Source organism: Manis javanica, chromosome 14 (assembly GCF_040802235.1).
Source record: "Manis javanica isolate MJ-LG chromosome 14, MJ_LKY, whole genome shotgun sequence".
Lineage (NCBI taxonomy): Eukaryota > Metazoa > Chordata > Mammalia > Pholidota > Manidae > Manis > Manis javanica.
Window position 1 is genome coordinate 53,460,214 of NC_133169.1, and position 13,498 is coordinate 53,473,711.

The following is a 13,498-nucleotide window of genomic DNA, read 5'->3' on the forward strand; positions in this document are numbered from 1 at the left end:
TGTGCCTCTAAGGAAAGATCCTATGTTCTACAGAAAGTAACTTATGAAGGCAAGTTTTAGAGCAGTACAGAAATTTAAAATCCGGGCCACCTCATTGCATTTTAAACTATAGCTGTTACTCATCTGTATCTTTATATTTAAAGTGGGTTTCACCAGATTACCTCCATTTTAGCCTTAAGTATCTGTGGCTATCGGGAACACTTCTACAAAACTTGTTGCAAAATTCTCTTTTTTCTGCAACTAAATTCTCATTACTGGAAGTGCCAGTGTGTTAAATTTATGTTTTCGAAAGGCCCAGTTAAAATACAAATATATTTCTTGGGACGAAGGGCACATCAACAAATTCATTATCAGTCATAATCACATGGGTAGTTCCAGAGGGATTGGAACCCACTGTAGGTAAATGTTGGAATCGGAGTATGTAGTATAACACAGGGGTTACCCTGCGTATAAGTGACCACACATGATATAAAATGGATATATATATATATATATATAAGAGAGCATAGGGAGGAGAGGAAGGAAAGGACTTTGATCCCTGAAAAGCAGGAAGAGCAATGAAAGAAGGGTAAAGAAAGAAATTATTTTAAAAATCTACCTTATTTATAAGTTTTTCTTAGGGCCAGAACTAGGTAGTACCCTCTGTTAATCTCATGTCAGCTGGTCTGATTAGGATGTGGAAAACCTCAGAGAGGCCACCAGAAGCAGGAGAACAGAGGTTTCAGATGGCACGAGATGACTCAGTTCCCCTGAACAGTTCTGTAACTGAAACGTATGACCTGTTACATTTCTATATCATCTTCAAATTGCTCACTATCAAGAGTGGTACCTCACTGTTTAGACCAACTAGTGGGCTACATGGTGTTTTAGTTCAGTTTTTTCTTCTATGGAATATCCTTTTTTTTTTTTGATGTGATATTCTTTTCATAATTCTCATTTGCTTGGGATGTGAAATGACTTTTCCATCATGGTGAAACACCCAACGCCTTACGTATGCCACAGTACTTATGCTACATTTACTCTTGGCCATAGAATGACTCCATAAATGTCCATATTTTTTTGACTTTGAATTGTTTTACTCTAGCTAAAGCCTTTCTCAGAGAATAGAAATAATACCCCTTGTAACAGCGGAGGGGCACAAAGGCACCCTGCCACTTGGATTCCCGATGGGTCAGGAACATAGGTCCTCGCCCGCAATCATTGCATGTTAACATCGAAAATACTGAATAACAGAATATAATTTTATAACACCACATCTTTATATGCTTTCACACATGCCATTATTATGTTGCTAAGGCAGGCGGGGGCGACAGGAAATAACTGAAAAAAGCTGTTTTTCTTTGGCTGAGCACTTTACTGTTTATAAAGAATTCCTGTGCCATGTTTTCTCTTTTGACCATTCCAATATTGTGAGGAAAGCATGAAATGATTCATTATTTTTTAATGGATGAAGTTCGGTTTGAGTGGATGACATGTGCAAGATCACCCCCCTGTGGTAAGGGACTGAGGCTGAGTTCTAGGCAACTGATGCTGAACCCAGTATCTTTGCTGATGGATTTTTGGGGACAAGAGATAAATTGGACCGTCTGGTGACATGAGGTTGAGAGCTCTGAAAACTGCTGAAAATCATCCTGTATATAAATCAAGGCCAGAGTTTCACTTTTGCTTCACTTACTGATTTTTTATAGCATAGATCCTGTTTCAGTTATTTTGCTTAAGCCAAGTAAATGTCAAAAAAAAAATCAACATTCACTCGCTCAACCCCCTCCGCAGCTGCCAAACTCTATGGTATATAGTACAGTTTGGTCTGACTCCTTTTTATGTGCCTGTAAACTCCTCTCATTTACCTCTGCCTGCTAAAAATGTACCAGTTCTTGCAGACTAAGTTCAAAGATCATGCCTTCCATAAAGCTCCTGAGCTCCCTCAACCAGGTATAAGCCTGGTTGTCTTCTCCGGTTCCGTTGTGGTTTTATACTTACTTTCTCTGCACTTTTAAATTAGTTAAACAAGAACAGTAGACAGAGGTGGCTTACATAAAATAATCTAATTCGAAGCCTGGAAATGCCTCAAGATTATGAAATTAAAACACAAAGGACAATCAGTTACAAACAGCCAACTTGGCTGCAAGCTATAGATGATTTCTGTTTCTGCACCTTCTCTACACAAGTCCCTCGCCCTGACTCCTGTCTGCGGATTGTTCCTAACCACTCCCGGTTGTGATTTCATTTAAAATGAAAATACTCAAATTGAGTTTTGCTCACAAAAACTTAAAAAATTTAATATGCCTCAATTTATCTTTACCAGTTTTGGCATTAGAAAAGGGAACTGAAAGAGAACCCCAGGTCCCCCCAGGGGCAATGAGCAGCTAGACATGGGTCCCTGTTGTGCCCCTGGGCTCATGGTGTTCTCACTGCCTCTGAAGGTCTTGCTGCTTCTGGAACTGGAATCACAGCTCTGCAGCTTTTGTGTTATGAGCCTTTAGACTTTATTTTAGCATTTCCTTTCCTAGAACACGTCCAAAACTGCTAGAGTCACACTGGGTCCAACTTAGAAACCGGACAGGGTCTGGAGCTGGACTGGGTCCAGTGCGAGGCCTCAGGTGAGTAAAATTATGTCTTAAGGCTGAACAAGCAGGTTAAATTTAACCAAAGGCAATCTTGAATTGCAGTGGTCAAAGTGGAGAACTTTTAACTTGGATAAGCTTATCCATTTATGGGATGCCCTAGAGAAAAAGGGGTCCCAGCCAAGCACTCACTACACAGGGCAGATGGGAAATTGTTTTTGCTCCTCTACAGTTTCTGGTAACCAAAATATGACGCTCTGGGACACCCCACTGGCTGCAGACGGGATCCCTGGAAAGCTGGTAGGAACTGGCAAAGGGTAAAAATTCTCACCCAAATCAGGTCTCTCAGATTTCTACCAGCTGCCTCACTGAAAGAGGAAGGTAAAATTTCATACTCTTTCCTTCCAAAATTTGTGTTTTTGGGAAAAGAAATTTGTACGAATTAGATCTTTGAATTGAGATGCAAGAATTTGCTTCCAGGCACTGATAGATTATTCATCCTTTGTCTCTCAGGGACAGCTATTGCCTTCTTTTGTGTCTTAAAGCTGTGTGTTCTGAGAATTTGGCTTTGCTTTCTGCCTCTCTGGGGCATCTGGGTTTTTCTGTGCGCAGGCAGCTCAATGATCAATTGGGGGCCCCCAAATATGGCTAACACAGAAATGCGAATTGCACCCAATTTGTGGCTAGGACCCTACTGACTACTGTGAACTCTCAAGGGAATTATCTGAGACTTTCTTTCTTTTGGTTATCTTTGGGAGTGGCTCTGGATTTTGTGAGGGTATTATCTTTTGTACCCTCCTTGGGGCTGACTCTTGCATCCATGGGATTGTTCAGTACTGCCAGGAATAATTACTGTTCATCTAGGCTGAAACCTGGTAAGACGTTCAAAAGGACTTTTTTAAAAAGTAGCTTCATGGCCAGAAGCTGACCAAACGGGAAGCTGATATTCAGAATCTTATAGGAACTTTCTTTTAGGCCTTCTCCCCCAAGATAAAATCAAACTAGGTACCCAGAGCGGGTAATTATTCTGAAGCCATTTGTGGAAAGATTTACTAAAACATTCTAAAAGCACACAGCTCTAAATCGAGAACATGGGAATCTTTGATTTCCATCTTGAAGATTTTTCTCTCTGAGATAAAAAAGCAAACTGAAGTTAGTGTACTTGGATGAGTGGGTCAGCCCCACTGATACCGTTCAGGCAGCAACCCAATTCCTAGATGATTTAAAAACAACTGTACTTGCTGTACAAATTGAGTCTTTACAAGAACAGAAATAGAGACCTAGAAAAATTCAAAGCCCATCTATCCTTTGTTACCAATCTCAAAACCTCTCCTATTTACCTGCAAGTACCTGTGGATATTGTAGAAGATCTCGATTTAGGAAACAAAAGCTCTTCTTGGAGAAACTTACATCCTTTCTCTGCGCCTTTGAGATGTGTACCTCAAGGTATGCAAAGATGTTCCTGTTTTCTATAGGAACCCACTGCCATCTCGTAAATTACAAACTCTAGGGAGGTAATTCTTCTTAAAAAAAAAAAAAAGCCATTTGGAAATTAAGTGAATGAAATTCCTGAAACTCTTTTCTACAAGTATTATAAAAAAGCTTTAACCATCTGAGCAGGTAACCTCACCTTATTCCATCTACCAGAAGCACAATTTGGATCCAACCCTTCTTTTAAAAACTAGTGAGTTTTACATTATCATCTCATGGTTAGAAATTTTAATTGAAAGCTAAAAGATCTCTGTGTCTATTTATTTCTGTATATCTATACACGTATGTTAGAGATATGTGATATTTTCTATCTGGATCATATTGAGAAATTAATTTGTAAGGGGCTCTATTTAATTGCCTTAATGAAAAAGAGGTGTTTACATAAATTATACTCTCAGGAATATAGAAACTAAATATTTTTCAAGTTTACATGACCTAAGAGAATTTTTGGTTAATGAAAGCTAGTTTAAGTTTGCGGATTTAATTAAAACAGACATGTATTCAGAGTTATCAGCATTAAATACACTGCAGACTTATAACTTTCATTCTAAGTGGTGTACTAGTCATAATTCTGTTATCTCCTACAGAATTTATCAGCAAGAAAAATAACTGACAATGATGGTTAGCTGTTTAATGTCTCGTGACAGTTTCATGAATGAGCTAAACAATTATTAAGGATAGATGTAAGATACAAGTTTATAGATTAACTGGATCAACAATAATTTTATTTTATGGCTTATAGATGAATTTTCAATGATAATTATATTTTATGGTATGTTTACTTAAAAATGGCTTCAAAAATCTTTTTGGTAACTGGAAACCTTAATATTATACTACACTAAATGGTAGATATTCATTGAATATATCAATCATCTCAAAATAAGATAAAATACTGAAACATTAAGTACTGAATATAGTATTATCAACTTTTGGGTTCTTATTCCAAAGGAATTAAAGATATTTGTGTCTGTTCATAGTAAAGCTGAAAGAGAATCATTTTGTCCTAAAACAAAATGACTGGGGTTGTTCCAGAATGAGAAAGAAGAAAAACATGAATGGATGGAAGCATTATGGAGAAGGAATCTTACGAAAAGAATTTTATGTGTCGTCCTGTGGGCTAAGATAGGAATGAATCTTTTTAAGTTTTTAAAGAATGAGTCAATACCAAAAATACACTGCTTTTACAAAAAGTAGAATTTTTTTCCTCCATGAAAAGGACAAAGTTTTCTTGAACTATTATTGGTCTACTATTGATAAGAGATCTGTGAAAGGTTTTTCTTTACCTTTTAAGTAATTGCCTTAGAAAACAAAGATCTTGTGTTTTAGAATTATTTCCTTTGCTTCACACTGTCTTTATCAGGTTTTTTATTTCTTAAGAAAACTCAGTTTTCTCAATATTAAAAGAATTAAGTTTTATTTACAACTTTGTAATCTTTTGTATTTGCCTTTAGCCTCTACTGTCACTTTGGTTAAAAAAAAACAAATAAGTATTATTTAATAATGATGTTACCCGATTTAGTCAGATGTTCAAACCATTTGATGTTTTGATAACTTCCCCCAAATTAAATTCTAAATGGTATCTTTTTGCCTGAAAGTAACATTAATGTTTTCCAAAGGGTCCCTATAAAAATCTCAAAGGCTCTGTCTACTTTGTAAAGGAGAAATGCTAAGCTAATTATGTTTATTTAGTATGTTAAGTTACACAGGAAGCATTGTCAAACAGGAAGTGATGATAAGCCTTCGTAGGGTACAGGTATATGGAGGGATATGTGTTACTAACATAGGTATTCCAGAAATTGTTTGAAGTTCCTAAAAATTTGTCAGTATCCTTATTGTCTAATTGTTACCCTAAATTATTGTATGGCATAGGAAACATTCCCTTATCAAATGAATTCTCACCAGATCTTTCACCCTGACCATTTCGAAAAAGTCTTTTGTGACTTATAGACTTATTTTGCAAACAAATTAGTCTTACTCTGATTATCTTTGATAAAAATGAGGGTAAGTATAGAAAAGGTAGTTTATGTTTTCAGTAGAAAATTACAACATAACTTTGTGGTATAAGATACTAGTCCTTTTCATTGTGTTTGAGGTTTTGTTATTCATCTGTAAACCAAATGGGATCCTGAATTCTTCTAGTTTCCTCAAATATCTGGCTGCAACTCCAAACTAATATTTCCAATTTTCTCCGATCTTTCTGATTTGGAATCAGTAAGAGTAAAGACTGCCCTTGAACCTCCTTGGAAAGAATCACACCAGACCCAACTCACTACTTAGATGACAGCCCAACTTCAGGGACTTGAACCTTACGTCCACATCCCCCAATTGAAAAGGACTCCTCCAGATTCATGGAACTGCGCACCAGTTGGAGGTCTAAAGCTAAAACTGGCTATGGAGGAATGTCACTAAGATGGTCACATCAGTCATTCCTGACTTTGTCCCCCCTCACAAGAACTACAACAAACCACTCAAGAACAAGACATACTAAGGGAATCCTAGAACATGGGGGTTGAGGCTTAAGTACTCCTGCACCTCAGAGGCCTAGAAAGGCTGCATTAGGAGGATAAGAGACCATATTGGCCACAGTGACCTCCCCCAGGCCAGTACAACACCCACAGACAGATCTCCCCTGATCCTCCAGTGAGAGAAGAAAACCTAGGGGAACAACCACGGCCCCCAGTATTGTGGGTCACTTTGCAAGAGCCTCTACTCTGAGATTGTGTGGGAATCTCTGAGGTTCTGCCACTGGGAGCCTGACTTTGGAGGAGGTGGGAGGGGCTTACAACAGCCAGCACACATCTTGGCAGACTGAGTTCGTACCCACAGTGCCCAAGAAGGAATCCCAACCAGCAGCTTAGCTCACCTGCAGAACCAAGTCAGGGGCACATCTGACCAGGAACTTGGCAGGCTGCAGATCTGCCTAATCTGGATTCTCAAACCTGGAATTCTGCTGGCCCTCCAGCCGAGGGTGCCACACCGCCGCCACTGTGAAAAGTGTCTCCAGGCCCTGCCCGAATGCAAGGGCTGGCAGCAGCTCCTGGAGGAAGGGCAGCCCTGTGGCACTGGAGCCCAGAGGTGGGAGCAGAGCCGATCACCACAGAGCAAAGCTAGTACCGACGATGGAGCATTCACAGACTAAAGGCACAAAGCAGAAGTTACAGAGCTAAAAGGAGAAGTAATCATATACAGTAACACAGTAATATTTGGGAACTTTAATACCCCATTGTTAGCAATGAAAGACTATCCAGATAGAGAAGCAGTAAAGAAACAGTAGGTTTGAATAATACTATAGACCAAATGGACCTATGTAGATACCCCAGTGTAGACAACCCAGCAGTTAACCTTGTAATTTAATTCCTGCTTAAGCTTAATCTATAGCTGAAACTAATCTAAAAGAGAAGAACAATAAGTGTTGCATCTTAGAATGTGCTGTGAGTCATGAGCAGTGTGACAAGGACTGCAAACAGTTATCGCGATCCTTTCTGAGGCAAACCCAGATGAGGGGCACACCGTGAGGCTCACATGGCCAGATGACTTAACCAGACATGAGAAACTTTAAGACATGATTAGTTTGCAATTGTTTAGCTTGATGAAAAATCTCATTCTATAATCATGAGTCGATGCCTGTCTTTTTGCTTGCTGTAACTTAATTAAAGCGCAGGGGAGTGCTGACCTGGGGGTTAGTCTCCAAGGAGGTCTAAGCCCTCTGCATTAAACATCATTCTGACTCGGTCCCCAACTGCAACATACCTAACTGATATATACAAAACATTCTATCCAAAAACAGTGTAATACATATTCTTCTCAAGTGCATGTAGAACATTTTCTAGGGTAGTCCATATTTTAGGCCACAAAACAAGTTTTTGCAAATTCAAAATTTAAATCATACCAAGTATCTTCCCTGACTATAATAGCATGAAACCAGAAATCAATACATATAGAAAACTGGAAAATTCACAAACACATGGAAATTAAACAATCAATGGATCAAAGGAGAGATTAAAGGGAAATGAAAAAGTTTCTTGAGGCAAAGTTAGATGGAATCACAGCATGCCAGACCTTGTAGGACGCAGCAAAAGCAGTTCTAAGAGGGAAGATCACAGTAATAAACATCTACATTAAGAACCAAGATGCCAAATAAACAACCTAACTCTGTCGTAAGGGGCTAGAAAAAGAATAAACTGAGCCCAAAGCTAGGAGAACAAATGAAATAATAAAGATTAGAGCAGAAATAAATGAAATAGAGCACAGAAAAACTATAGAAAAGATGAACCAAACTAAGAGTTGGTTCTTTGAAAAGAAAAACAAAATTGACAAACCCTTAGCTAGACTAACCAAGGGAAAAAGAGAAAGGACCCAAATCAATGAAATCATACATGAAAAAGAAGACATTACAACAGATAACACAGAAATGCAAAGGATTAGAAGAGGCTACTCTAAACGTCTCTATGCCAACAAATAGGACAACCTACAAGAAAAGGAAACGTTTTTAGAAACATACAAGTTAGCAAGGTTGAATCAGGAATAAATAGAAACACTGAATAAATCAATTACTAGTAAGGAGATAAATCAGTTGTCAAAAAAATCTTCAATGAAGAAAAGCTCAGCATAGCTTCACTGGTGAATTTTACCAAACATTTAAAGAAGAATTCACACCAATCCTTCTCAAAGTCGTCTAGAATATTGAAAAGGAGGGAACAGTCTCAAACTTATTTTACAAAACTAGTATTATCCTCATACCTAAACCAGAAAAGTTCTCTCCTAGGAAAGACAACTGTGGGTCACTATCCCTGATGCATGTAGTTGCAAAAATTCTCAATAAAATGCTAGCAAACTGAATTCAGCAGCACGTGAAAAGGATTATACACCACAATCCATATAGATTTATGCCTGGGGTGCAAGGATGGCTCAACATATGCAAATCAACATTTGTATTTTTGGAGGAAAACAAACTTATTTAGTTCATAACAACAGAAAACCACTGGAAGGTTTTGAGCAGAAGGGTGATATGACTGAGTTATGTTTTTAAAAGACCTCTCTAGCTGTTCTGTTTTGATTAGACAGAACAAACAGGAAATCAGAGACCATTTAAGAGGTTGTTGTAATAATCCAAGAGCATTCATGGTAAATATGAAATGTCAATCAGACATCTGACTGGGAAGATTGAGTAGCTCATTGGATATATAAATCTGGAGTTGAGAGGATAGCTCAGGCATTAGAATATTTGGAATTAATCAGTGACAGAATTTAAAATCATGGTGTTGAAAAAGATCATCACAGAAATGAGGGTAGACGGGAAGCTGTGAGGACAGAGCCCTGGGGCACTCCGCACTTAGAGGATGAGAAACTGAGGATGATCCTGCCAAGACAGGAGAAAAGAAGCAGCCACTCAGCCCTGTGAGAGAGCAAAAGATCTGCAGGTGAAACAATGGATGTCTCTAGAAGAATTCCCGGGGCAAATGCTCTTGACAAATTGAGTAGTTGAGGATTGAAAGTGATCATTGGGTTTGGCAACATGGAGATCATTGGTAATCTTGACAAGGGCAATTTCAGTAGATACGTGAAAACAAATGTATGAATAGAAAAGGTTAGGGAGAGAAGGAGAGAAAGTTGAGACTGTGATTTTGATGACCCTTTCAAATTTATTGTAATTGTTTTGAAATTCTCTTCAAACTTCCTACAGAGAGAAATGGGGCAGTAACTAGAGAGAAATATAGGGTCAATGAAGTTGCTTTCTGTTGTCGTTATTGTTATTTAAATAGGAAGTATTTTAACATTTTTATCTGTCGGTAGGAATCATCCCCAGAAAGAGAGGCTTTGCCAGTACAAAAAAGAGAGGAGTCTGGTTCAATTGCAGGAGGCAATGCCCTGAGGGAAGGAAATGGGATCCAGTGAACAGATAGAGGAGTTGGTTTTAGGTCGAAATAGAGAGGGTGCATCAATATAATAGAGGGGGCAGAATATATGAGTATTGATGGAGGTAGACTTTATAATGAAAGCATATGAATTTCTCTGGTTTGCTTTATTTTCTTAGTGAAATAAGAGGCAAGCCATGTCCTTATTGCAGGTCATTCCCTGAACATGTGGCTCACCTACCACTGTGCCATTACTCACATTATTCCTCTGATAAGAAAGTCATTCCTCTAATCCACTCATGAAATCCCTGTTGGACTTCATTGTCTAGCGTCAAACATACACCCTCTGCAAGTTTTCTGATTGTTGAAAAAGAAAAGGCTCTTTCCACCTCCAGCCTGCTACAGGACACACAGTCAGGGTCAACAACACTGGATTTATGAGGTATTACCTTTTAGCTGTTGTGGACCCATTTTACTCTCCATGAGACAGCATGTACCTGGGGCACTGTAGAGTGAAAACACGTCTTCTTCTCTATAGGAGCCAGGCAAGGAGATAGCAGGTTAGGTGGTGGTGGTAGTGGCGGTGGGGTCACCTGGCCAAGGCAGTCATAGATTGAGAGGATGCCCATTGCAGTGATGTAAGTGGACCTTCAGAAGGGAGCTAATGGCTGGCAACTCCAGCCCATGTGTGGGTGGCCATTGTATCCCCTGCCCCACAGAGCAATGGAAAGAAAAGGAATCCCGTACTCCCTGCCAGGTGTATGTGGATGATTACCTGCATAACTTCTTCCTAGACTTGTACTCCCTCCAGAAGTGGGGTGGGAAACTCAGAGGTCAAAGGTGAACTGGACGAAGACTGAATTAACAATCCTGATAAACAGCCAATTGAATTGAATTTACAACAATACCATTATTCTGGAGTCAGATCAATAGTCTCTTTTCCTTGTACTCAAGTTGGTGACTGCAGAATTTAAACTTGTTACACAAATTTGGGGTCAGAAAGATTGACTCTGTATCCCAGGAACCACCTTTAGAGGGAGTATGTGGTTGGAGTGCTAACCCCTGACTCACACACCAAATTCTGCTGTTACAGAAGAAATCATGATTGCGTCATCCGTGACGGTTGAGGCTCTCTCTGTATCTCTTCCATCACAAAACATATCCTAAGATTCCACTTTAAAATGCAGTACCAATTTCAGCTCAGTGTTTTAAACATAAAGTACCTGTTGAAAAAAGGTCAGTTTTTCAACATGTTAAGGATCAAATTACTCATGAATTTTGTATTAAAGGGGACAGTGGAAGGCGGAGGAAAGAGTCAGGAAAAAAGATGACTTATATATCTACTTTTGTCTTTTTGTTCCAGAGGGAAGTGTTTATTACCAGGTACACTGTACATTCATGGGAGCCTGGACGGAGTGTTTTAAAATCCTCGATACAAGTGAGTTCATTATGGGTCTCTCCATCCTTCCCCGAATTTTAGCTTTGAGTTTTCAAGATCTTTTCTTAATACCTAAGAGAGAAAGAATCACCCAGGGAGCTCGTTAAACAGGAAGATTCCAGTTTAGCTATCCTGGGATTCTGCATTTTTTAACAAGCATGCACCACAGTTGGAGTAAAGACACCAGAGAGGACTTGGTTAATGAGTTCTGCGTGCACAGCTTGAACTGCTTGATCTGAAGCCTTCTCAGCATGAGACCCCAATTACTGTCACTTTCCTGTGCTGATGTACACTCAGTGGCCTCCGCAGGCCCCCGGCTCCCCCTTGAGGGCTTAATCAGCACAGTTAATCACATCTATTCTTTGGAAGCTCCTCTCCTCATTGGTCAGGATTTCTGCGTCGTGACTCCGAACTACAGTCCGCAAACCCTGTGGGAAGTGTTTGGGATACTGGTGCACACCTGCCATCTGGCGGTGAGCGGTGAACTCCAACTCACAAGGAGAGTCCAGCGATCCTTTCCTGCTTTTTATCCTCTGCTTTTTTTTCCCCCTCAGGGTTAACAAGTCAGAGTAAAACTTAAAAGGTGCTGTTGCCGAATTGTGCATTTATGTGTTGATAATTTTATTTTATCAAAATAAAAAATTTTAAATACTATGTTTCGAATCACGAAAGAGATTTGTGACCATCATATTAATAAGAGAAAGCAATGGCCGCAGGAAAAAAAAGATCTCTTAAATATTGTGTTGATTCTAAAGCTTTTGATCTTTAAAATAATGTATTCTTAGAGAGAAGCTTAGTTAACTGTTATTTTATGTATACTGGCTGATAAAGTTTTAAATCTAGCCTAGCCTCTGTTTCATTATTCAGGTAATCATCTAAACAGTGTGCCGCCAGCCTTGGAGCTAATTTGAAAGTGGGGGATTTCAATACTTCTTTCATAATTGGGAAAATCTAACACGTTTAATTAACAAAAGGATTCCTCCTCTTCTCTCTTCGTCACGAACTTGAAAACTGTAAGTATGGTATAAATAAAACTGTGAGTCTTGAATCTCATTTCTTCTGGCCAAAGAAACCTAGTCAGGGAACATTTTATACTAAAACAACAAATTTCCTTATTTAAAAGATATTTTAATTTCAAATTTTTCTTTTGAAAGAGAGCCTTTTATATTTAGTTTTTATATACCATCGGACACATATATAATCAACACGCACACCCAGTTCTCTATGCTCTGGAGCTTTTTAATAGGTCTAAAGCTCAGAGAAAGAGCAGAGCCCGGGGAGATACCACATATTTGAGGCAGGGAGGAAGATGGGGCAAAGGACAGATTATGAGAGGGAGCCACGAATGAGGCTAGGATAGGAAAAGCCCGTGAGGACTTTCTGTGCACTTGTTAAGAAGAGAGGGCCCCCATTTGGTCCTGCATTTTCCAGGAGTCTGCGCAAAGAGGGAAGTCTGGTCCGGTACCCGAGTCACGGGTTCCGGGAAGCGAGAGCCGCACACCTGCTCTGGCAGAAAGCTGTTCTCAGTTTCTGAAGCTGCTCACTTGCGTTCAACAGTCTCACCTCAAGCTGGGCAAGAGCCTGGACTAAGGGATTATTTGGAAGGGACCAAAGGACCTCTCTTTCCCCTACAAGGGACAGTGTGTTAGACTCTGTGGGTGTGTGAGCAGAAATCCCAAGGGCTTGAGATGTCATGGCCCGACTGAATTATAGTTTGAAAGCTGATTTTCTCATATAAAATTGCCTTTTCAATTGTATGGGGAGAGAAGTTTAAAACTAGTAATAAACACTGGGTAGAGAAAAAAGGCATTAAAAATATTTAAAGACAATCTCAATATGGAGAGCTAAACCTAGAGAAATTCAGACCATGTCATATCTGAAATGGCAGTAAATTATTTAATAATCCTAAAATCTTAACCAGTGTGAGGAGATTAGGAACAGGGTGGTCCCTACCCTGCACGTTAGCATTATTATATGCAGTAGAGTCCGTTTATGAACACTAGTAGGATTCTTGTCATGCAAGATGAATGGGTATCAAAATTAGTGGTTACAAGTGTAGGGGAGGCAGGAGCTCTGTCCACCTGATCACATTGATTCTAGCCACAGAGGCACACTCAGGCCCTTGCCTGCAAAATGTCCCTTTGGTGAAA